The sequence below is a fragment of the Periplaneta americana genome, chromosome 4 (genome assembly GCF_040183065.1).
Source record: "Periplaneta americana isolate PAMFEO1 chromosome 4, P.americana_PAMFEO1_priV1, whole genome shotgun sequence".
Taxonomy (NCBI): Eukaryota; Metazoa; Arthropoda; class Insecta; order Blattodea; family Blattidae; genus Periplaneta; species Periplaneta americana.
Window position 1 is genome coordinate 120,388,104 of NC_091120.1, and position 24,872 is coordinate 120,412,975.

Here is a 24,872-nt window from a genome sequence, read left to right on the forward strand (position 1 = left end):
TAATTGTGTCTCATTTACTCACGTTTTTCGAAGTGATCAAGGCAAGCACCCAGAATTATATAGAACTGGTAGTATGCTGCTAGTACAGTGTAGTTACCATTCAAGACTGTAGAGGCTTCTGAAATCAAGGTGAAATACGCAAATTACCGTACTTATCCTTGGTTAGAGGTATAGACCTAGTAATTTACTCCCAAGCAGTACAATACTTACATCTATATTAGTTGAAATTAAATAGCAATTTAACAAACTGATATAAGATATACATTGTAAAATTATTTTAGTTATTTTTTGGAAACACTACCTGCTTGCAATTAAACCAAAACATTTCAGTCTTATTATGCAGAATGTCCCAAAATTCGCATTCACAGACAACATTGATCCCAAATTTCGAAAGAGAATTTTAACTTAAAACCATATGCATTGGACATGTTTTAAAGTCACGTAAACAGTTCCAGGTATTGTTTTCCATTCCAAGATTCATTGCAAATAAGGTGGGTGCTCCTGTTATGATCATGTTCCTGATATGGCCACCCCCCTATTGTGAGTTAGTTAACCAAAAAATCCGCTAAATGGCAGCAGCATCCAGAGAACTGGCATCCTGGTATGTCACTTGATCGTTTCCCATCCAGTCAGGTTGAGCAATATGGTGTCAGTTGCATGTGTTGCGTTTTTCATGTGACCTCTTCTTGTTTTTCTCTGGTAAGTCTCCTTTATTTTATGAATGTTTTTCAAAGACTTGTTTCACGAAAACCATCGTATTCCGTTCAGTTTTTAATATTCTGATGATATGTGCTGTCGTTGATGGTGTATCGTTTACGAGTTATTAAATTTATAATCAAACGATTTTCTTGAAAGCTTACCCGCTCCTGATATGGCCATATGAAGTTCATTTCACTTTTATTTTTTCTCCTGACAAATTTACATGTCTTGCAAAAATTTTGTATTGTAAGAAAAAATGACGTCATAATGACGTGTTTTTAAATCTCAATCAGTAGAAAATACGTTACGTTGTAATGGAAACTTTTTTCTTTTTGGCAAATGTACTGGAAATGTTTGGTATTAGTAGACAATACAGCCCAAATAACTTAAGTATTATATGTCGAAAAGTGTTTCGCTTGAGTGGAAGCTTTCTAAATTTTGTTTCAGATATAAAATAATGTCTGTCAACATGAAGAAGAGGGGATTATGGGATAAAGAAGCCATGTCCAAGGCAGTGAGCGGTATGAAGAGTGGAAAGTTATCAAAACAAAAAAAAGTTCAAGGCGCAAGTATAAGGTTTTGTGTACCTATACGTACTTTATGCCATTATTTGGAAAAAGATAGGCCATTAAAGAAGTCAAACTTAGGTGGGAGATCCACCTTGACACCAGAACAAGAAAAACAGCTGTGCCAGATAATATTTCGTTTGTCTTCTGTAGGTTATCCATTGACTCCTAACAAACCTCAAACTCGACGTTTTTCGTTTCCGTCAAGAAAACAACATCCCAAACCGTTTTAAAGGGACTGCTGGTAGTAAGTGGTTCGACAGTTCTTTGAAGAGGAACCCTGACGTTCTTGCATGAGGAAAATCTCAAAGACTGAACCCACCCCGGGCTCAGAAATTAAATAAGTTCATTGTTGCTGATCACTTTTCGAAACTAAAAGAAATCTTTACAAAACACGATTTCTTCAAATTCCCAGAACGAGTGTTTAATATGGATGAAAAAGGATGCCGACTCCACCTCCATAAGGATCCAAGAGTTTTAGTCCCAAAGGGGGCTTCACGACTTCATATTGTGAGCAAACAACACGGGGAAAGCGTAACAGTAGTGGCTTGTGGGAAAGCTGTGGGTTCAGTGATCCCTCCAATGATGTTATACTCAGGAATAAGAAAAAATAAAGCCTGGGAGAAAGGACTATCTCCTGGATCATCAACTCAAATGACTCCAAAAGGGAGTATGACAACTCAAACTTTTGTTGATTTTTTGCAACATTTTTCCCGATTCAAATCGAACGGACCATGCCTTCTGATTTTTTACGGAGCTAAGGCACACCTCGATTACAAAATTTGTGAAGAGGCTGAATTGCATGACATTGCCCTCCATTGCTTGGCATCAAACAAAACTCACGAGTTGCACCTCTTGAACAAAAGTTGCTTCAGTAGCTTGCCAAGAGGTTCTGAGATTTTGCGACTCACACCGGGACGAGAACGATATAACTCGGTTGAACTTTCCTGATGTGTTCACCCCATCATGGGGCAGATCAATGGCACAATCCAATATGACTAGTGGCTTCAGAGCCACAGGTATATACCCGTTCAACCCGAATGCGATCCCAGAAGAGGCGTGTGCTGCTAGTACTCTGACCGAACTCCCACCTCCTGAATTAAACAACCAGCAAACTTCAAGCTTCCCTGACAACAATCAGCCGAGCACCAGTAGTGATCCGGTTCCTCCTTGCAGCTCATTGAACCAAACCACTACATTTTTGGTATCAGTTGCTCACACACCACCACAAAAAAAAACTCTGTGTATGGATGACTCTCCAACAGATAATGAATCATTCAGCAGCAAATCATCTTCCAGCTTTGGGGAACTTCTACCATCGCCAAAAAGGAAGAGAAAAACAACAAGGATCATGAGACCAGCCATGAATTCGCGTGGAATCGAGCTGAAAATATCTTTTCCAGCTAAAAGTTCAACCGCCTAAACCGAAAAAGGGACCAACCACGAAACAGTCATTGACCAACAAGCCAAAGAACAAACAACAGCTACTCAGCAAGAGAAAGACTCAGAAAACCACACAAGCTGAAAGTTGGTACTGCAGTGTTTGTCAGGAGGACGAAGTCAAGTTCATGCGACTCTGCGGAGACTGTGAGAATTTCTACCACGAAGAGTGTGTTGGCCTCACTGCTGCTGAAAAAGACATTTTTATTTGTCCCAACTGCGATTAGTAATTTGTTTTCAAAATCTTATTTTTGTCTTGTAAGTACACTTCTCTTGAATGAATATTCATTTTTGTTTTTTGAAGTTAAATTTATGTCAATTTTGTAAACAACTTAATTTTTGACAGTTAATGTTATGTTTTATTTAACGACGCTTGCAACTGCAGAGGTTATATCAGCGTCGCCAGATGTGCCGGAATTTTGTCCCGCAGGAGTTCTTTTACATGCCAGTAAATTTACTGACATGAGCCTGTCGCATTTAAGCACACTTAAATGCAATCGACCTGGCCCGGGATCGTACCTGCAACCTTCGGCATAGAAGGCCAGCGCTATACCAACTCGCCAACCAGGTCGACTAATTTTTGATAGAAAAACCTGTTTCGACTACACTTTTGAATTATAAAAAAGATAATTAAGTATCATATTTATTTATTTACTCCAAAATTATTTAATTTTAGCACACTGCGCTATCAAATTGAAAATAACAAGGGTGGCCATATCATGTGCACATGTTCCTGATATGGCCACTAGGTAGACTTTTGGAATTTGGGACTTTTTGGAGAAATAAAGCTATTTTTATAGGGAAAGGAAGTTGTTTTAAGAAAGTGCATTAGACTGAGAACGAATAGGAAAAAAGTGGTTTGCATATTTTTCAGAATGGTGGGTATAAAAATTCTCATACCTTAGCATGGCCGTATCAGGGACATCTATCTTACGTATTTAATTTTGAATTTTGACATTCTTAACTTTAAATAAATTTTAAATTTAAAATCCCATAAGTCTGATATTACTTACTTTAAAAAGAAAATTGGCATTGGAGTCATTGACGTATATGAAAGACCAATGAACTATAAAGATTTCAATAAGATTTTATGAATTTGCTGTAAGAGTCAGGGGACAAACTTGTTAAACAGATTTACAAATCGAATTCGATTGAATTCTTTCTCATGTCGACAGAAGGCATAACAAGAACACCAAATGTGGAATTAAATATACCCAAAATTCTATTTTTAACTCCAGACTGTCCACAATGTGGCAACACTGTATTTTGCAAATAGATGTTACTCCTGCGATCTAACTCAAGCTATCCGTACGTTGCTTTAGAACTAAATGTTCATGGTTCAAATCTACTCTCTCTTTTTAACTGTTATATTTTCTGTTTTTTTTTTTTTCAATTATCTTTCTATAATATACGGACTATTTCTCTGTTCCATTATGCGTCTTCAAAAAATCATAAAAATTGTTGTTTATCAATTTCTTGTGATTTAATTAGTTTTGGTTACAGCGATGAACACAGTAAACATTACTTTAAAGTGGATTACCAAGATATTCTACATTTTTCAGTGTTGCCGAATTGTGCAGTTAATAATTTCTTGCACGAAAGTTTATCGCCGACAATTTTATCTCAGGAGTGACACGATATAACCTGTGACCACGAATTCTTGGACAGGCTGTTTAAAGCATTCAACTTGGCTCCAGTTTTAGACTGCATCTTTATTGATTCGTAACCTCCCGCATATTTTACACACGTAACTCTAATTAATAATAGGATACACATAAGATATAACCAACAAAACCACAATTCATGTTTCAGGAGAAAGGAAAATAATTTTAGGAGCATATTTCATTAGGCCTGCTGGCCTGAGTGGCGCAGTCGGTAGAGTGCTAATCTTCTGTTCCCATTGAGGTTGCGGGTTCGATCCCGTCCCAGCTCGATGGCATTTAGGCTAAGTGTGCGAGACAAAATTTCGGCACACCGGTAACGCTGATATAACCTCGGTAGTTGCGAGCGTCGTTAAATATTTTTTTTTTAATTCATTAGACCTATATTTGTTAGCACAACAATTCGACGAATCAAGGATAAAAGTTCCTTTACCTATTGAATCCAGTAAATTTGTCATAAATAAATGCTTCAAAATTACCTTTTGTACCTAAATCATATAGGTACTCCAATAATTTGATATTACATCCTTTTTCTCGCGAAGATCTTCAATTATACTTTCATTCCGGTACTGAGCACTACCTCTGTTAAAGATGTTGTTCAAAGCGGTATCCGTCATACATTCCCAACATCTTTTGCTGAGATTTTTATTCATACGCAAAAGTTCTGTTTGTTGTAATGCTTGCAGTTTCTGTCCTTGTAATTGTCTCTAACTTTATATATAACTCTGCCAGTAAAAATAAATCAACTGTAACACGAACAACATCAAGTATTTCCTGACAGTACCTGCGACATGCACCAAACATGACATTTCGTCAGTATAGTCTGTGAAGAACTAATCGTATCTATGTACACCCTGGGCCAGAATACGATCCCTAATTATAATTACACTAGCCGCAGGTTCATTTCTTAGATAACATCAAATTAATTAAGCATGAATATATAGATAAAGTTATAAATAACATTCGTGTAGCTTGCAGGACTGGCACTGATTCTGTATGAAAATGAATCTTCCTTCGGAAGCTATAACAAGGTACCAGCTTTGGAAAGTAAATGAAACCTTGATTCTTTATGCTTCAAAACAAATAGGCTATGTTTCCAGCAATTTTTTTTCTATCGCAAATTACAGTTTTATAACGGGTTGATGCATGAGTTCGAATCGACTTGTTTTCTATGACAAAAAGGGCTTTTATAAAAACTTTGTTTGCAATTTATCATTTCTCATTTTAATATTATAGCATTGTGTTATTGAATAAGCCTTGAATTTTTCTATTTGTAAGATTTGTGTTAATTGAGGGGTCGGGCGTAAAACATGATAAGTGACATTTTGGTCAAAAATTAAATATGTAGCATATAACATGATATTTTACATTCTGCGTCTAATGCAGTAGTTAGTTTTCCAACATCTCAACAGATAGCAGAAGTATACAGATTTCACTTTCCTGGTAACTATACAAACTGTTGCATATGTAAATGTTAACCTACCTAATAACTTCAAAACACTAAAAGTCACTTACCATGTTTTACTCCCGAACCCCCCAAGTATAGACTAAAGAGAATGAGTGCCAGGTGGAAAAATTCGGGTGTAGCTGTGTCGGTGACACGGTCGTGGGTTTCACGTGAATATGTCAAGCTTAAATCGACAGATCGAGACGAGATCTTTCTTTAGGCATCAAAATCAACGTTCTAGCACATCGGAGTCGCGAGACATACTGTCCGAAAATAGTCACCCACGCCCGCAATAGCCGATAATCACTGCAGGCCTCCACCCGCTCCTCGAGCAAGGCGCTAATTCAAGGTCGTAAGAATGCTACGAAATTATATACTAACCTAATATTTCTCTTTTATTTTCCTCCTCCTAATAATAATAATAATGATAATAATAATAATAATAATAATAATAATAATATTTATTTATTTATTTATTTATTTATTTATTTATTTATTTATTTATTTATTTATTTATGTGCTAAACAACATACATTGGCCAAGAAAAGTCCAGCAGGGTCTTAGAATTAATAAAATAATAAAATGAACAACAATGATACAAATTAACTACATAACAGTGACAAGAAAAACATAACAACATGTTTGCACTTGTCAATTTAAACAAACAATACAGTTAAATTTATAGTAAGAAGTTAAATATTACAGAAAATATTACAATTTTGTGTAGAAAAAGTTAAAAAAAATAATAATATAAAAGCAAATGACACTGCCATGATCTACTACTTCTATAAATTGAATGGATCAAAATCACATCTATGCAAGTTACCATTTTAATGCATCTGGAGACTGGAGAGAGAGATTTAGAATTTCTAAAATAGAAAAGTTTGTGAAATCTCATCTCCTCCATCGGGATACGAAAGCTGACACTACTTAACAAATATTCACAGTTAATGTCACTTTTAACGACCTTACATCAGAATAAATAATCGAGATCTTGACGTCTAGCATACAACATTTAAAGTGCTCACATTTTAGCTCATAGCTATACCGAGAGTTATTAGTCATAAATCTGTACGAATATAATTATATAAATTCCCTTTGAATATTTTCCAATTTAGCCGATTCAGTAGTTGTAATATAGTGTCAAACTACAGATGCATATTCGAGTTTCGATCTCACTAATGTATAGCATAGCATTAAATGAGAATCAGGTGTAGAAAATGAATAAATAATCGCTCGTATTATTCCTAACATTCTTATTGTTTGGATTTATATGTATTCAATGTAGTTCTGAAAATATAATTTATTATCGATTAATACACTAAGGTATCTTATAATTTTTTTCTGTTAATTAATATATTGTTTAGATGGTAGTTATGTAAGGATAATGTTTATTATTATTATTATTATTATTATTATTATTATTATTATTATTATTACTACTACTACTATTATACACGATTCCGAATTGAAAACTGATCAGTTGAATAAAGGTGATCTTTGTACTTAGGTTCTTGATAATTTTACACACTTGCGTTTTGAAGTTATGTAAGGCGAATAATCCATAGTTAGTGTATCATTCTCGTACTTTGCAATTCTGCCTCCCATTGGCACTGCCAGGCCCTCTTTTCTGCCGAAGCTATTCCTGAACGAACATAAAACCATTGAAATATCCAATCATATATTCCTGAGATATAGAGTTAATCGGGGTGAGATGACTATAGGGGAAAGTTGCTTACATCTTTGTAGTTTCTCATTCTTCCAAGAAAGAACGCCACGTGCATGTCTTTATGATCACTGAGACAGTTGAATGTCTGGAGAGTGGAAGCTAACTCATTTTGCAACGTGTTATTGTTGTGATAAATAGAAAAGCAAGAAAACAGCTCATTTTTCTGCTATAAAATAACTGCAAAGGTATGTTAAAATTTTAATACATCCTTGAATATGTAATAACTGTCAAATCTTTGTAATGGATATTGTAGTAAAGGTTCTAAAGTTTGTGTTGATAACAACCAACGACCTTGTTCCTCTATCTTAGGTTGCGTCACAGCGCTTGGCATCTTACCGCGATACTTGGGGAAGATGCTCGCTTTTTTCGAGGTAAGATGACAACTTGTTGCAAGAGTTTTATTTTTTGTTTTATTGCAGAGAATGCGTAGACTTCACGTAAGATCCTCTGATAGAGGTCAGTAGATTGAGGACAGTCTTCAACTTGCGGTGGAACATGTTAGAACAGGAGGTATGAACTGTTTTAGAGCATCGTAAGTATACGGGATTCCTTATCATACCCTTAAACGCCGCCTAAAAAGAATAATAACAAAAAATATACTGGATTGAATTCATTGTGTGCAAGAAGTGACTTGACGAGACTTTCACACTGCAATAAAATCTGTGCAATGACTGTGTTGCTAAGTAGTGATAAACGAGTGAGAAAGTGTCCATGAGTCTTAGATTGTCAATTTTGTTATTTGCATATATCAAACCAAGTTCTGGTAATATATATATATATATATATATATATATATATATATATATATATATATATCAGTAAATGTGTTAATTGCAGTTGCCATTATACCCCGACTATCGGGGAAAGATGCTTAAAGTGCAGGTGAGAAGAAAACTGGTACCGTCAACCGGGTATACTTTACAGGAGGGGGGTAACTTCACACATTTCTAGAAAAATGGTGTATAACAGTTTTTAATAATGGCACACACTTCAGTCTACCACACATATGTGCTGTTGTCACATAGAATCAGTTCCACGGAGTTGCTACACATTGTCTGTAACGTGCTGCCTTCAAAACATTTTTCTAGGAACGTGTAAAGTTACCCTCCTTGTGTAAAGTATACCGGGTTGACGGTATCTATAAACATGGTAATTATTGTTTTCTGTTTTGTACCAAAATATAGTTTCAAAATACTTTCCGGACTTTTATTTCAATATGAAACTCAAAACTAAGTAAATAGTACCTCAAATTTTCAATCAAACAAAAAGTTAGGTACCTTCCGCCGATCCTCTCCACTTGCATTAATACAAAATTAAGGAAAACTCAAAATATTTGTTTCCTCCAAGGTAAGAACTCGTATTTCAGTCAGTAGGTTATAGCACAGATAAGTAGGCCTATATGTAATGTTTCAGAACATAATCTCTACGAGCGGGTCCGGATTCAAATCCTCGTTGGGACAAGTTACCTGGTTGAGGTTTCTTCCGGGCTTTTCCCTCAAACCAATAAGAACATAACTTTCGGCGTTGGATGCTAGACTCATTTCGCTTGCATTATCACCTTCAATTCTTTCAGACGCTATGTAACAATAACAGTTGAAAAAGCGTCGTAAAATAACAAGAAAAATGAAAAAAAATCTAATCTCCATATTCGAACTTCTTTTCTCGTTGTGATTTCATACCTTAAAAAGTATGGTGAAGCTTCAAAATATAGATTTCGAGATTTTCATTAATAGGCTATAATCTTTACGCTGTTAATATAATCCTGACGTAAACACTAGCACGTAGATGTCATACCCGTGATTGGCTCACAGTCGAAACACTGACACGAAGCACAGTGTGCAATTTTCCCAATCTAGGTGGACAAAAATCAAATTTTGACTTGTTTAGGTGGTCACAGGTGAATATGAATTCATGTTCCTTAACATTTGAAGAATATATTACGCGAACACTTAGACAGACACTCAACCTAGTAGGCCTACACGACATAATGTGCCGATTAATTTATGTTTTTTGTTTTTATTTTCTATATCTGGTCTATTTTATTGGGGTAATTTAGTCTACTTATTTGGTAGTGATTTAATTTCTTTTGGTCTAATTCTTTTGAGATTATGAATTTGTGTATTAATAGTTATGGCAATTTAAGAGAGGAGTATATTATGAAAATAAATAATTAAGAATTTTAGTTTTGTCCTTTAAATATGCACAAATTTGATCCAAAGCAATGTAAGTTTTCGTCCCGCAAAGGAATTTTAAAACCTGGTGCGGTATGACAACACTGTAAAGGTGCCTGGAGAGATGGCGCTCGCGTATGCAAGGAATGAAGGAATGGGTGAGACAACGATAAATGGAAAAATAACAGAATTGCTTTTAAATATGGCTCGGGAAATTTGATTTCTTTTATCTAAATTTACCGATTACTACTTTCAAACTTAAAGTGGGAGGGAACTATTTCTAACTGGCTGAAGAAAATTCACGTAATACAACGAAAGGAGACTTTTAAAATCATTAATTACATTTGTATAATGTAAAGGAAGCTTTTCTTAATGGCTGTGTTCACCTAATATTTAATTAGAATTAAATTGAACAGTTTGAAAATAAAATTTGTTGTACATCAGCATTATAAACAATCTTTAGTGTTAGTGAAAATCGTGCAGAATAAGTCACATTGACCACCTCAGTGGTATAGGGGTCAGCATGCTGGTCTCTTACGCAGAGGGTACCGGTTTGATTCTCAATCGGCTTGAATTCCCTAGTTGAGGTTTTTCACTGTTTTCCTTCGACCGTAAGGCAAATGCCAGGAAATTCGGGCCACAACATCCCTGAATATCACCGGCTTCATTCATAACGAAAATCAATATTCATAACAAGTCATAATACATCGACAGACGCCATCTAGTTCACAGCAATAGAACCAGTCTCAACACTAGTACACAGGTCTTCGGACTTCACACAAAAGCTTAACTCGCGATATGACCAAAGATGTTAAAGCTAGTATAAATTTAACAACAGGGAGATTAAATAAATAAATAAATAAATAAATAAATAAATAAATAAATAAATAAATGCCACATTATCGTGCTAATGTCGTAAAAATATTACCATGACAACCAAAACGTCATACTGGAGAGGAGATATTTACTGTCATCAAAAACTTCAACCCGAAGAAAGCCCCTGGCGAGGACGGGATTAGCAGCGAGATTCTTTTGAGGGTCTTCGAGCTTTTTCCTTCCTTTATAACAAACATTTATAACGAATGCTTAGTGAGGGGATACTTTCCAAAGATCTGGAAAAAATCTGTCATAATACCTATAACCAAACCAGGAAAAGATCAAAGCAGAGAAGTTTCTAAGTATAGACCTATAAGCCTAATTAATGTAGCGGGGAAAGTACTCGAAAAGCTTTTAATTGATAGAATACTACATAAAATTTATTCACACTCCTTGATGAATCCTAATCAATATGGCTTTACTCCACAAAAAGGAACAGTAGATGCTGCCATGGATGTTAAAAAGTTTATTTTACAAAGTATAAGAGAAAAGAACTGTGTAACTATGGTCAGTCTAGATGTAAGAGGTGCATTTGGTGCAGCCTGGTGGCCAAGTATTCTAAAAAATCTGAAAGAACTGAAATGTCCTAAAAATCTATATAAGCTGACACAAAGTTATTTCAGTGATAGATATGCCACATTGCAGACAAATACTCATAAAGTTGTAAAGAAAATAAACAACGGGATGCCCACAGGGATCTTGCTGTGGGCCAGGTTTTTGGAACATTATGTACAATTCATTGTTTAACATAAATTTATCAAAACACTCCCACATCGTCACATTTGCAGATGATCTTGTAGTCTTGACTAAAGGAGCTACACGCATAGAATCTGAAAATTATGCTAATTCAGATATTTACAAAATTCAAAATTGGGCTTATCAAAACAAAGTTGAATTCAACGATAGCAAGTCGAAAGTCTTAGTAATATAAAAAAAGAGGAAAGATCACGCTGAGAAGACTAAAATATATCTGAATCGCAAGACACTTGAACAAGTTACAGAATTGAAGTATTTAGGAATTTATTTCGACGCAAAATTCAACTTTGGGAAACACATTGATAAACTAACAGAGAAAACAACTCAAGTCGTAAATATGCTGAGTAGAACATCGAAACTACAATGGGGTTTAGGACATCGTGCTTTGAAAATTATCTATAAAGGAGCAATAATACCGATGCTGACATACGGGTGCTCAGTTTGGAGTGAAGTCCTGCAAAAACAGAAGAATCTAAATAAACTACAAAGAGTACAGAGAATAATGAATATCAAAATAGCCAAAGCTCATAGAACACTGTCCTTCGAAGCATCTTGTGTCGTTGCCGGAGTTAGACCTATAGGTATAAGCATAGCAGAATCTGTGAAAATCTATCAAGCAACGCACGAAAGCAATGAAGACCCTGAAGATTACGACAGACCACTTCAAGTAAGATACTGGCCACATCCAGCTGACAGGATAACAATAGGTGAAGTGAAGAATTCTTTCACATATGCTGTGGAAATATACACAGGTGGAAGCAAAATTCAAGAGAAAGTGGGAGCAGCAGCCGCATTTTACAAACAGGGCACATTAATTCACACCATGAAGAACAGACTTCACAGTGACTGTTCAAATAATCAGGCGGAACAGATGGCCATCTTAAAAGCTATAGAAGAACTTAATAGACTAAATATCAAACCAGAGGAAAGAACAGTGGCAGTTTTCACAGATAGCCAAATCACTATAGCTCTACTCAGGAACAGCCGCAACCATAGCTATATAATAGAACTAATCAGAAACCAAGTTAAGAGACTCCAGGATCTCCATTGGCAAATTCATTTTGGATGGATTAAAGCCCATGTGGGAATTCCTGGGAACGAGATGGCAGACAAGCTAGCCAAGAAAGCAGCAGCAGAAGAATATAGAGAATTAATATACACTAAAAAACCCAAAACTGCTATTATTGGAAAGATCAAAGAAGAAGGATTAGCAAAATGGCAGGAAGAATGGACTAGTGCGACCAAAGGGGCTGTCTGCAGGACCTTCTTCCCATCGGTTCGACAGAGATTAAGACAGAATAGGATAATAATGACGCCTTCAATTGCAGCTATGGTAACTGGACACGGCATACTAAAATCCTATCTCCAAAGATTTAGGATAATAAATGATGCCACATGCTCCTGTCTTCAAGAGGCCCAAACTGTGGATCACGTAATATACAGGTGTAGAAAACTTCAGCAGCAGAGGGACATCTTCAGACATCAAATAGTAATGAATCGTGGAAAGTGGCCAGTTACTCAAGATCAACTCATTTTGAAACACTACAAACAATTCAAAACATTCATACAATCAATAGACTTTAACACATTATAAACATGAAGACAAATAAGTACAACACTTTGTAAACATGAATCCAAATATGCATACAATTATAAGATTTGAAATTGTTGATCTGTGATGTACAATTCAAATATGACTCCGTCTATTGCAATAGTGTATTGTTAAATGACTGTGAACATGTATGTAACATAAAAATAACATATAAATATATTAAACATAGTATGTAATATTGCAACACTTGTAAAAAATTTTTCTGATAATGCATTTAGGCATAAGCTTTGTAACTGGCGAGCGGATTGATTCTGTATAGTACATAGATAATTTAATTGTGGATGTGTAATGTGTATTTGTGATGTATTAAATAATTGTGCATTTGTAATGTTCTTAAGCATAAGATTTATAATTACTAGTTGATCATATATTGTGTAGAGTAGATACATTTTATTTATTTTAAATTTTGGATATGTAACATAAACATAGCATGTAGTATTGCAAATATTGTATGCAATGGAACATGCTGTTTTAGCACACTAAAGAAAAAAAAACCCAAAACGTCATGAGTTCTATTAAGAAGGCATAACCTGTATAATAATGTTAACATTATGAAACCAATTGCCAGTGCTGTAATATTAAATATGTCAAATTTGTCATAGAATTATTCCTTTATTAATATTTTTTCATAATGCTATCATACAAACAAAAATAACGTATGAAATATAATGTTATACAATAAACTATTACATTCGTAAAAGTATGAAAGTCACTACGTTCTTTTCATAACATTTCCTCAAGTAATAAACTATAACATTATAAACTTGTTTCATAATAAATGACTATTTTACTTTGTTCATTACTTTAACGTAAAATAAGCACATCATATTTTTATTTCTTTCCTTTACAGTTTTACTTTTGATTTTATAACGTGAAATATGCATCATTATTGCATATGATCTCCAGAATATTCAATTGAAATGGGAGTATAGAAATATTTCTTAACCTTCAACACTTATTTTTTTTCTCAAATAACGTTCAGCTGTTTTATTGGCGCCATAGACTCAGAATACCAACTTCTTAAATTTTCTTCGACTCTGTCATCGTTGCTAACTTCAGAGCGTTGCCTCAGAGCAACAGAATGCATAAAAACTTCACACAGAAAAAATTAAAAAATAAAAAGTAATGTGTTGCTTTGAGGCAACATTATGCAGTAGAGGGTCTTTTCACTTTAGTTTGAAATAAGCGTGTCTTAATTTTTTCTGTTCACGGAACACTTAATTAAATTAAAGTTTTAGAGTTCATTTTAAATTTTGTTAGGTTTCGTATAACGTGAAATGAGCATTGTTCATTCTTCGTTCTCTAACACAGTTTAAACGTCTGTATTTTTCCTTATGAATTTAAAGATCTTCAATAGCAATGACCTTCAACAACCTAAGTGAAGGGATTATTCAGAGCAAAACAACTGAATGTACTCCTAGCTGGTTGCAGCGCGCAGAGTTGCAAGATCGCATAATTCATGTATTTTAAAATTATGTACAAATTTTTTCTGGAAAACTATTCAAAATATAGGAAAATGCCATTTTACTTTTTTGTTGCTCTTTACTCAAGGAATCACCCACCAGTATTAATTACATTACTTACGGTATATATATATATATATATATATATATATATATATATATATATATATATATATACATATATGTACAGCTCAAAAAATTGTAAGGGACAATTAGAGTTTGTTCCAACTTTCTTGGGTATTTTATCCTACATTTCCGATTATGACAGTTAAATACTTACTCCTTGGCGTTGCCATGACAACATTTTGAACAATTATAGAGTTTTGTATTATATTGTTGAATGTCTTTATGCTTGGTTCTTAAGGTACTCCGGACAGCTGAAAATGTTGACTTTTCGTAGATTCGTGTTCTTTGAAATTTCCTCTTTTGGATGATATATGATACATGTGAGTTTTCTCATTCCAAATAGTTTTAATAGTTCCTCTTTATTTGTTTTGAATTATAATCATATGTTTTGAAGCAGGTTTTGTAGGGATAACTCTGACATTTTACTGGATATTGTGTGCGTTTAATATTTATATTATTAGAAGTAATTTATTAATCATGGGAAGAAACGAATACAAAGTTTAGTTTTATAGTTATCTTTGGAATGATCACTTCAGCTTCAAAATTTTATTTTGCACTTTAAAGGCTAATATTAAATAATATGATGGTGTAATCGCACGAATAATGAGCAGACTTTATTTAATTTAAATTAGTTTTTTGTCAAACAATATTTTCTATAGCTGTTATTTCACTATATTTTGATCATATGTATTGAAAATTTAGCACAGTCTCATATAGTAGGGAAATATATAGGTTAGGTATCAATATGTAAGAAAATACTGTATACATATAACAGAAAATTTGCAACATTTGCGCAACTTATATGTCTCGCGAGTACCGGTAGTACGCGTAGACTAGCTTTAACTATAATACACAATCTGCGCACTATACATTATATACAAGCCTTTGACAGAGTATGGCATGCGGGCTTGATACATAAATTAATTAACAATAACTTAAATTGCCGCCTAGTGAAGCTGTTGGACAATTAATTCGGGGCAGAACCTTCCAGGTTAAACTGAACGACGTGCACTCCACGTCGCGAGGTATTAACGCTGGAGTGCCTCAGGGCAGCATTCTGGCACCGATACTTTTCCAAATCTATATTAATGACCTACCATTTAATCAAATAGCATTCCAGCGCTATACGCGGACGATTCGGCTTTTCTCACGGCATCGTGGAAGCCAACTGTTGCCATAAATAGGCTACAAGGTCACCTACGTGACATTGAACCATGGCTCCTCAGATGGAGAATTAAATTAAATATTTCCAAAACACAAGCAATTTTATTTAGCAGAAGAAATAAATTCAATAGACCGGGAATAAATCATACAAAAGTAACCATAAATGGATCACAAATCGAGTGGAAAACTTCAGTAAAATATCTCGGAGTGACACTAGACAGACGGCTTACGTTCCTTGAACACATGCAACAGAAACTCAGACTTGCCAATTCTAGAATGGTTGAGCTGTACCCTATTTTAAATAAAAGTAGACAGTTAAACATACATACAGCTTTGATCTTGTATAAAACATTAATCAGATCAGTAATATTATACGCTTGTCCTGCTTGGGGACACGCACCTATTACAGTTCTTAAAAAATTACAGGTTTTCTAAAACAAACTTTTAAGATTCATTACAGGACTACCTAGAATTACACCAGTTAGATTGATCCACATAGAACTAGAAATTTGCACAATTCAAGAATATATCTCAAATCAAGCCTTCAGCATGTACACCAAGTCGTACAGCAGCAACAACCCACTAATCTCTTCCCTGGGTAACTACAACCCTGCTTTAGATAAACACAAACGACCTAAGAGCGTACTCCACCATCTAGCTTGGAACGACAACGTACGAGACGTACACCAACTTATCACTAAACAACCGCTTGACTCTACACATAGACATAAATCTATAAATTCACTAATAATGTTATTTCTCTGTTTCAGGGTCATCACGTTATTGGCTGCATAGATGCTTTGTATTCTTTGTAAATAATTATTATGTATTTTAATATTTCAGTACATTAAATAATGATTAAAAGACAACCTCCCACCTCAGCATATTTATGACCCCATTGTAGCCAATTGGCTTGTCGTCAGCACGACACTCATCCTGCTCAAGGTTTTTCCGTGGTTTCCCTTGAGTAATAAGACAAATATCGGGATGAGCCCTAAAAGAAATGGGCCACGGACCACTACCCTTCCCCCATTCTTTCTCTTCTACTATCACAAAGAACTTGCTGATTTCTTAGATAACCTGTACTATAATAATTAGGGGAAAATAATTATATTGTAAGTTCACAGGGCTAACGGCTTCGAAGCTGGGTACCTGGTTCTAATGAAGTGCGCTGGAAGCAATTTAAAACATGGGGGCATGAGATAGTTACTCTGCCTGCCATTAAAATTCACTTCAATCAAATCCCCAAGGTAAAAAAAGTAATATATATATATATATATATATATATATATATATATATATATATATATATATACATACATACAAGTTAAGGCAAAACTGGGGTATGGCCAGACCTCGGTAGCCTACTTGTGGCTGATATGGACGTGCCTGCTGGGAGGCTGTGGTCCGCTCTTGAAGAGTTAGCATCTAACTAGTGACATGGAGAGGGTTTGAACCCCCCATTGATCGGTGAACATGACTAGCCGCCCCTGGAGCGGACTATGGTCGAGATGGGACTCGCAAGGAATTATGTCTGAAGTGCCCCCTAATCATTGTTTTAAATTTTATTAATGCAATTACTCTACATTTTAGAGAAATATATGTTACTCTTTATGCATTCCAATTAATTTATATGGTTGAAACGCCGCCCTTCGTGATCGGGTTAAGCGAGTCACATGGCCTGTATTAGATCACGATGACAGTGACACAGTCTATTGTTCCTAGTACTCACAGCGCTCCAAGCGGCTAGCAACTATCGCGAGAAATGCAACTCGTTGGCAAAAAATCATCCCAAGCTTCGTGACTGTATATAGTAGACTGTGGTTACGCCAACAAATTATCGATTACTATCGATAAGTAGGGTCAGGTATCTTCGAACGTTAGTATACGTGCACGCATGGCAAAATCATTACGGGTATAAATTTGCTAATATTTAAACCGGAAATTCACAAAAAGTTGCAATATTTAATCGAAATAAAGGCAGGCATTACACATACGAACAACGTAATTTTCACACCAAAAATAATATTACACCTTAAATGTAACATTTTCAAGATATCTTCTTGTTTTCTCGCTGGAATCATACAAAGTCATTTTATTTAATCACCGGACGTCATCATTTCACAACTTCTGAAATGCTCAGAGCTGTTGGAAGGATAAAAGGTGGTCAAAGCCAGGCTCGTGTTGCTCGAGTGTTGAACACATCACGGAGTCTTATTAACCGATTATGGCTACGTTATCAAGTCGCAGGTGAGTTTAAGGGACGTCATCAAGGTCGAGGAAGGAAAACAACAGCACGGCAGGATCATTTCTGATTATGCACACTAAGCGTCAGCTGACTGTCACTGTCAGACAATTATATCTGTCCTCCAGTACACTCGTGGAGTTGTAAATGATCACAATATAAGAAACCGAATTCATGAAGCATCGATCTTCTCTCGACGCCCTCTCAGAGTACCAGCCTTTCGGAGAAACATTTTGGCAGGGAGTCTAACATGGGCAGAAGAACATTTCAATTGGGGTTATGAAGAATGAGTTCATGCTATGTTTTCTGATGATTCTAGATTCTACTTCCACCCCAATGGAAGGCATATCAGGGTTTGGCGTCAACCTGGGTTAGCAGAAAGACTCTGTCATGTTCAGGAAGTCCATAGCTACAGAGGTAGTGTGGTCATGATGTGAACAGGAGTAATGATGGACAGAAGAACACGGCTCGTTTTCCTGGAAGGGACAATTTATCATAATGTGTACTTAAATTCTGTTCTGCAACTAATTGTGAGACCATTTTCTAATGCCCTAGGAAAGAGTTTCATTCTTATGCATGACATTGCCCACGCTCATACTGCTCAAGCGGTTTGTGAATGATTTCAGCAAGGGTAGATTTTTGTACTAGCTTGGTCTGCTCGGTCCCCGGATCTTAATCCCATACAATAAGAATGGGGTCAATTTCAGAGGGCTGTAACACCACGTATGAAGAATATAGAGAACGCTGGAAACTTCCAGAATGCTCTAATTCAAGCTTGGGATAATCTTCTGCAAGAAGATATTGAACATCTGATTTCAGGCGTGCCGAATCGATGCCAAGCAGTGTTAAATGCACGAAAAGGTCATACTTGTTACTAATAACTGGATTCATTTCAATCTATATGGAATTATTCAATTTTTTTCCTGGTTATTCTTTAGTTTTCAGTATAAAAATAAAAATATTCATTTAAATTTACTTGTTTTGTTTGTTAGTCATGGTAATTTATTTCTTAGAATAGGTAATATTCATTTAATTGCTATGAATAATAAACATCCGCAAATATTATACTTGTACCTTAGATTTCTATGAGCACTGTATAATCACTAATCAGTTATTGTACATAAGGTGCCGTGAACGCTGAAATATAATGTAGATGAGTTTCGTGGAAGCCTGTTTCTAGAAACCGCAAAGTCAGTCAACTGATGCAAATCTTTCTGCATCTTGTCTTTTAACTCATTGATTTGTGTTGAACAGGTTTAACTTACGTAATTTTGTTCTTTATGAATCAGTATGTAGGTTCTGGGTAATTTATATGGTTGCATCTGTCCTTCCAGAACTTGGGATTATTATGAGTAAAAATATTCATGTAATCATGGATCCGATATTCGACCAAACTATTTTAAAATTTGGCAAAAGTTTTTAACTTTGCCTATTTTCAGCGCATTTTACCGGACTTAAAATGAAAACCTGCGAACAGCGCAGTGATTTTTATTTACGGCAACATATACATATACATGTGTGTAGATAGATAAAGACATATAAACTTTATTGTCAAAGGCATATATATATATATATATATATATATATATATATATATATATTTATATATATAGCCTAATTTCCGAATATCAGAAACTAAAAATAAGATAATCCCTTCACATGTAAAAAAAAATATTGGAACTTAAAAACATTAATAAATAACAATGATCTGAAACAAGTTTCTACCTTCAATATTATACCTCACATTTAGTGAGATATGACATAGTTTTTAATGTAACCAAATTCAGGATGACTGAAAAATAACATTTACGTAAAGACATAAGACATAAAGATACTTACTTACTTACTTACAAATGGCTTTTAAGGAACCCGAAGGTTCATTGCCGCCCTCACATAAGCCCGCCAGCGGTCCCTATCCTGTGCAAGATCAATCCAGTTTCTATCATCATACCCCACCTCCCTCAAATCCATTTTAATATTATCCTCCCATCTACGTCTCGGCCTCCCTAAAGGTCTTTTTCCCTCCGGTCTCCCAACTAACACTCTATATGCATTTCTGGATTCGCCCATACGTGCTACATGCCCTGCCCATCTCAAACGTCTGGATTTAATGTTCCTAATTATGTCAGGTGAAGAATACAATGCGTGCAGTTCTGTGTTGTGTAACTTTCTCCATTCTCCTGTAACTTCATCCCGCTTAGCCCCAAATATTTTCCTTAGCACCTTATTCCCAAACACCCTGAACCTATGTTCCTCTCTCAGAGTGAGAGTCCAAGTTTCACAACCATACAGAAGAACCGGTAATATAACTGTTTTATAAATTCTAACTTTCAGATTTTTCGACAGCAGACTGGATGATAAGAGCTTCTCAACCGAATAATAACACGCATTTCCCATATTTATTCTGCGTTTAATTTCCTCCCGAGTGTCATTTATATTTGTTACTGTTGCTCCAAGATATTTGAATTTTTCCACCTCTTCGAAGGATAAATCTCCAATTTTTATATTTCCATTTCGTACAATATTCTGGTCACGAGACATAATCATATACTTTGTCTTTTCGGGATTTACTTCCAAACCGATCGCTCTACTTGCTTCAAGTAAAATTTCCGTGTTTTCCCTAATCGTTTGTGTATTCTCTCCTAACATATTCACGTCATCCGCATAGACAAGAAGCTGATGTAACCCGTTCAATTCCAAACCCTGCCTGTTATCCTGAACTTTCCTAATGGCATATTCTAGAGCGAAGTTAAAAAGTAAAGGTGATAGTGCATCTCCTTGCTTTAGCCCGCAGTGAATTGGAAAAGCATCAGATAGAAACTGACCTATACGGACTCTGCTGTATGTTTCACTGAGACACATTTTAATTAATCGAACTAGTTTCTTGGGAATACCAAATTCAATAAACACAACTTAAATATCATAAAACCCGGGCAGCCCAATCTTAGGCTATAGTACCGAATCATGGGCAATAAAAGAAACAAATTGAAGAGAAAACTGGAAACTTGGGAGATGAACTTCCTAAAATCTCTAACCGGACACTTATGCATGGATGAAATAAGAACTGAAAACATAAAAAATAGTTAAGAGTATTCAGTCGTAAAGAAAGGATAGAAAATAAATAGAAATGCAAAAAATAAATAAATAAATATAAACACTGAAACAATGAATGATGGCTAATTTCCCAAACGAAACAATAAATTGTGAATCATCAACGACAAGGCAAAAGTGATATAAAACTCGACAATATTGTAGTGGTAGGTGGCTCTGATTGGTTGAAATCCAACGGATTCTTAAACCATTGGTGAATTGGTGCATGATCAAAATAGTTATGTCAATTTGCTTCAGCAGAAAATTTATATTTAGAGTATGTACAACAGTGAATTCTTAAAATATGTTAATGGTGTCGATTCAATTCTTCTCTGAATTCAAAATGGATACCGTAATGGCTATTTTAATGGAGAATAATACAACTGCGCGTATTTGAAATCTTCAGTAAAGATTAAGAATATATTCCAGGTTTGTGATCTCCCTGATCTCCACACAACACAAATTCGTGTTGAATTTTTCATCATCACCAAACAGGAACTTCGCAATGTAGGCCTACAGCTGTGAAAAGCTAAAACCGGGTAAGAGGGGAAAAAATCCAATTAGATCTCATTAGCAAATGCTTCTGACATTAAAAAAATATAGTTGTAAACATTTATATATATAAACATTATGTTTATATATATGCATATTAGAAGACCTCGACCTGAGAAACGATATGTATCTTTAATTCAAGCGTAAACACATAATGAAATTGCCGCTGTTACGGACCTTGACCAAAAGAGTATGTTGCTTATCGCATAAAAACCTGTTCCTTCATTTTCATGTGTCCTTGGCACAGGAGTTAAACGTTGTAGCATTGAACTATTGACACAATATCCATAATTATTAGCGAATGATTATTTCTTTTGCTATTGAAGCAACTTTTAGTGATAACAATGAAGTTAGGAGACATTATATGTAATAATGGACATCAGGAAACTCCTAGAGGCTACGTCAAATTAAAGAAACAGTATAATATAAGGGTAATTCCATGAAAACCATGGCATCAGATGTCGTATACGAAGTTGTTGTTTTAAAGTTTTTAATCTTTTTACGTCTGACACTGATGAGTGGACTAGAACGAGGCACAGAAGAGAGCTTGTTTTCGTTTATAGTTTGTTGTGAATGTGAGCGGGAAGTTAGAGCATATTATTCCCACAAGCGAAGCAACTGCAGTGAACGTCGGTCTCCCTTATCTCTTCAGTCTGTGAATGATCTTAGCAGTGAGTGGTTTGCTTGAACGTACATCTTCGCGAAAAAGGACGAAGCAGGTATAATACATCGCCTTACACGATAGTTTTAACTTTTGTTAAGAGGTTATCTAAATCAGCTCAAGTCTATGTTCCGTCCGTTACCAAATGTTTGAATTTATTTCGTTTGAAGCCATATTATTGCAAACTATGCAATGAAAAAAATATTCTCTTCCAATAATCCATGACGAACACCATAAACCTTCAAGACCTTAATTAAATTCAAAACAATATTTTTAATCGTGGTAACAGACGGGACAAGAAAAAAGGCCCATTCACAATGAAAATTAAACGCAAGCGCAACATAAACGCAAGACTTTGAACCCATGTTATTTAATGAAAGCAAACTCCAAATTTTTACGCTTGCATTTATGTTATTTTGAAACAATACACGATCCTAGAGCGCTCTTTTTACTAACACCGTCTGTTGGCTGTCTTTACAAACTGCATTTTACATCAAATCTTGCTTCAGAACGTTCCAAGTAAATAATCTTCATTTGCTACGGAATGATTTGATGATACATTAATTGCTTTGTATCAAGAATAGCGTTGTCTTTATGACAAGAAACGTTTCATAGGGCAAATTGATTAAAAGATAATAATTATATGGAAGAAGATCGCTCATGAAATGAAATGTGAAAGTATGTGTATGTATCCTATAATGTATGTCCTTCCCTGTAAGAAATTATCATTATTATTATTATTATTATTATTATTATTATTATTATTATTATTATTATTATTATATTATTATTTCAGTTGAACATATTATTTGTACAAGAATTTAATGGGATACAACTGTCCTGGCAATTTTCCTTCATGAACCATGGGAAAGGAGCTGTAGATGATAGAGGGGCAAGTATTAAAAGGCTTATTTGGACTCGGGTGAAAATAGGAAAATACACAGTTCAAGATGCATAATCATTTGTCGAATGTGCTGCAACTTCTTCCATCAAGGTAACATTGATTACAGACAAAACAGTGAAACATCATGAGGATATGTTAAACGCGCGTTGAAACTACACAGCGTCTCTTCCAGAGACATAAGAAAAGCATTCCATAAATGGAATATCTCCATACAAAATTAAATAGAAATATTACTCTTGTAGCTCTGATGACCATGAATTTATATTAAAAAAAAAACAAATCTTCAAGTACAAAACAAAAATTGACCTATTAAATGTATTTATGGTATTTTCAATCTGATTTTTTTTTTACTCTTTCTTTTATTTGTATTTGCATCAATCAACAGTTTTGATATTACAACGTTAAATGATTTCGTTGTACATTATACGACATTATAGACCTACTCAATTGTATTATTTTGTTGTTGTTATAAGAGATATGCTAAAGTACTATGTGCAGATATAATGTCTGTTAATTATTTAAAAGGTTTTTATAATAGTTCACTGTTTTATTCATTTTAGTTCTTTCCATTCATTACAAGACACATTCAGAAAATGTCCCGTATGTTACCTGTATGTCCCGTCTGTTACCCATCCTTAGACAGCTCCTTTCAATACACAATTCATATTGCACAAAGTTTGAATACACTCGCAATATTTGGTAATATTGTGGTATTTTTGTATTTCATAGCAGGGCAGAGATTGTATGGAGTTTGTGTATATATATATATATATACTGTGTCATTCTTGTGTCCATCTCTTACCTTTCTTTAAATAGTTCTAACTGTTGTCAAATACTTTATAATTTGCTTTTTCACACAAATAAATCAGCTTATTATCAGATGCAGGCATTATGAATTTTATTTTGTATATTAAATAATTTCCGTACGAAATAAATATATATAATAATCTGAACAACCTCTATGATTGTCGCGTCCATTACCGTGGATTTACCAATAAATGAAATTGGTGGTTCACCTTCGAATTGTGGAGTTGTGCTATTGTCTATAATTTTGTGCATATGTGACGATTCTCTTATCACCAGGGTTAGGAAGTTCATGTATTTGCATATGTATATACAATATATATATATATATATATATATATATATATATATATATGTACATGTTTTTTTTAACTTTGTTACTGTTATTCTGAAAAATTATTTGTACGGGTTAGGAATTTTCTAGAATCCTGAACGAGTTTTATTGTGCATATAAATGTATATTTATGCTCTTTCAAATTATTGCATCATATTTTAGTAAATAATAAATGCTTATTCGGCATATTTTAACACTCAAATGCGAAAGAAAATCTTAAAAACAGCTTTAAAATGGGTTATTTTAGCGCATTGGTTATTATTTTGTTTACTAACTGGAGCAAATCGTCTTTGTTCCTGCAAAAACTCCTATGTCCAAAATATACAATTTTTCAGTAGGAAGAAAAAATCATATATATTCATCCTATGGCAGCCGTACATAGGACATTGTGAATTCTTACATTTTCGAAAGAAAGAAATATAATTACATATAGAAGATTTTTATTATTTTCTGTATCACTATTTAAGTTATTTAATAGAGCAAAAATCTGAAAATCGATAAATATGTCACATAGGAGTTATTGCAGGAACAACGACGAAATAATAAAAGTGAGATAACACATCATGACATCA

The 24,872-nt window shown here is 34.6% G+C and overlaps 2 long non-coding RNA genes across 2 annotated transcripts in view; one reads left to right on the forward strand and one right to left on the reverse strand.

The window, feature by feature from the left end:
* Positions 1-24,872, forward strand: part of LOC138698157 (uncharacterized) — a 257,059-nt gene that overhangs the window by 175,603 nt on the left and 56,584 nt on the right. The window lies entirely within an intron of this gene.
* Positions 1-24,872, reverse strand: part of LOC138698158 (uncharacterized) — a 210,765-nt gene that overhangs the window by 62,552 nt on the left and 123,341 nt on the right. The window contains exon 3 of the long non-coding RNA XR_011331734.1: positions 23-118. This is a non-coding gene — a long non-coding RNA (uncharacterized lncRNA). The remainder of the gene's footprint in view (positions 1-22; positions 119-24,872) is intronic.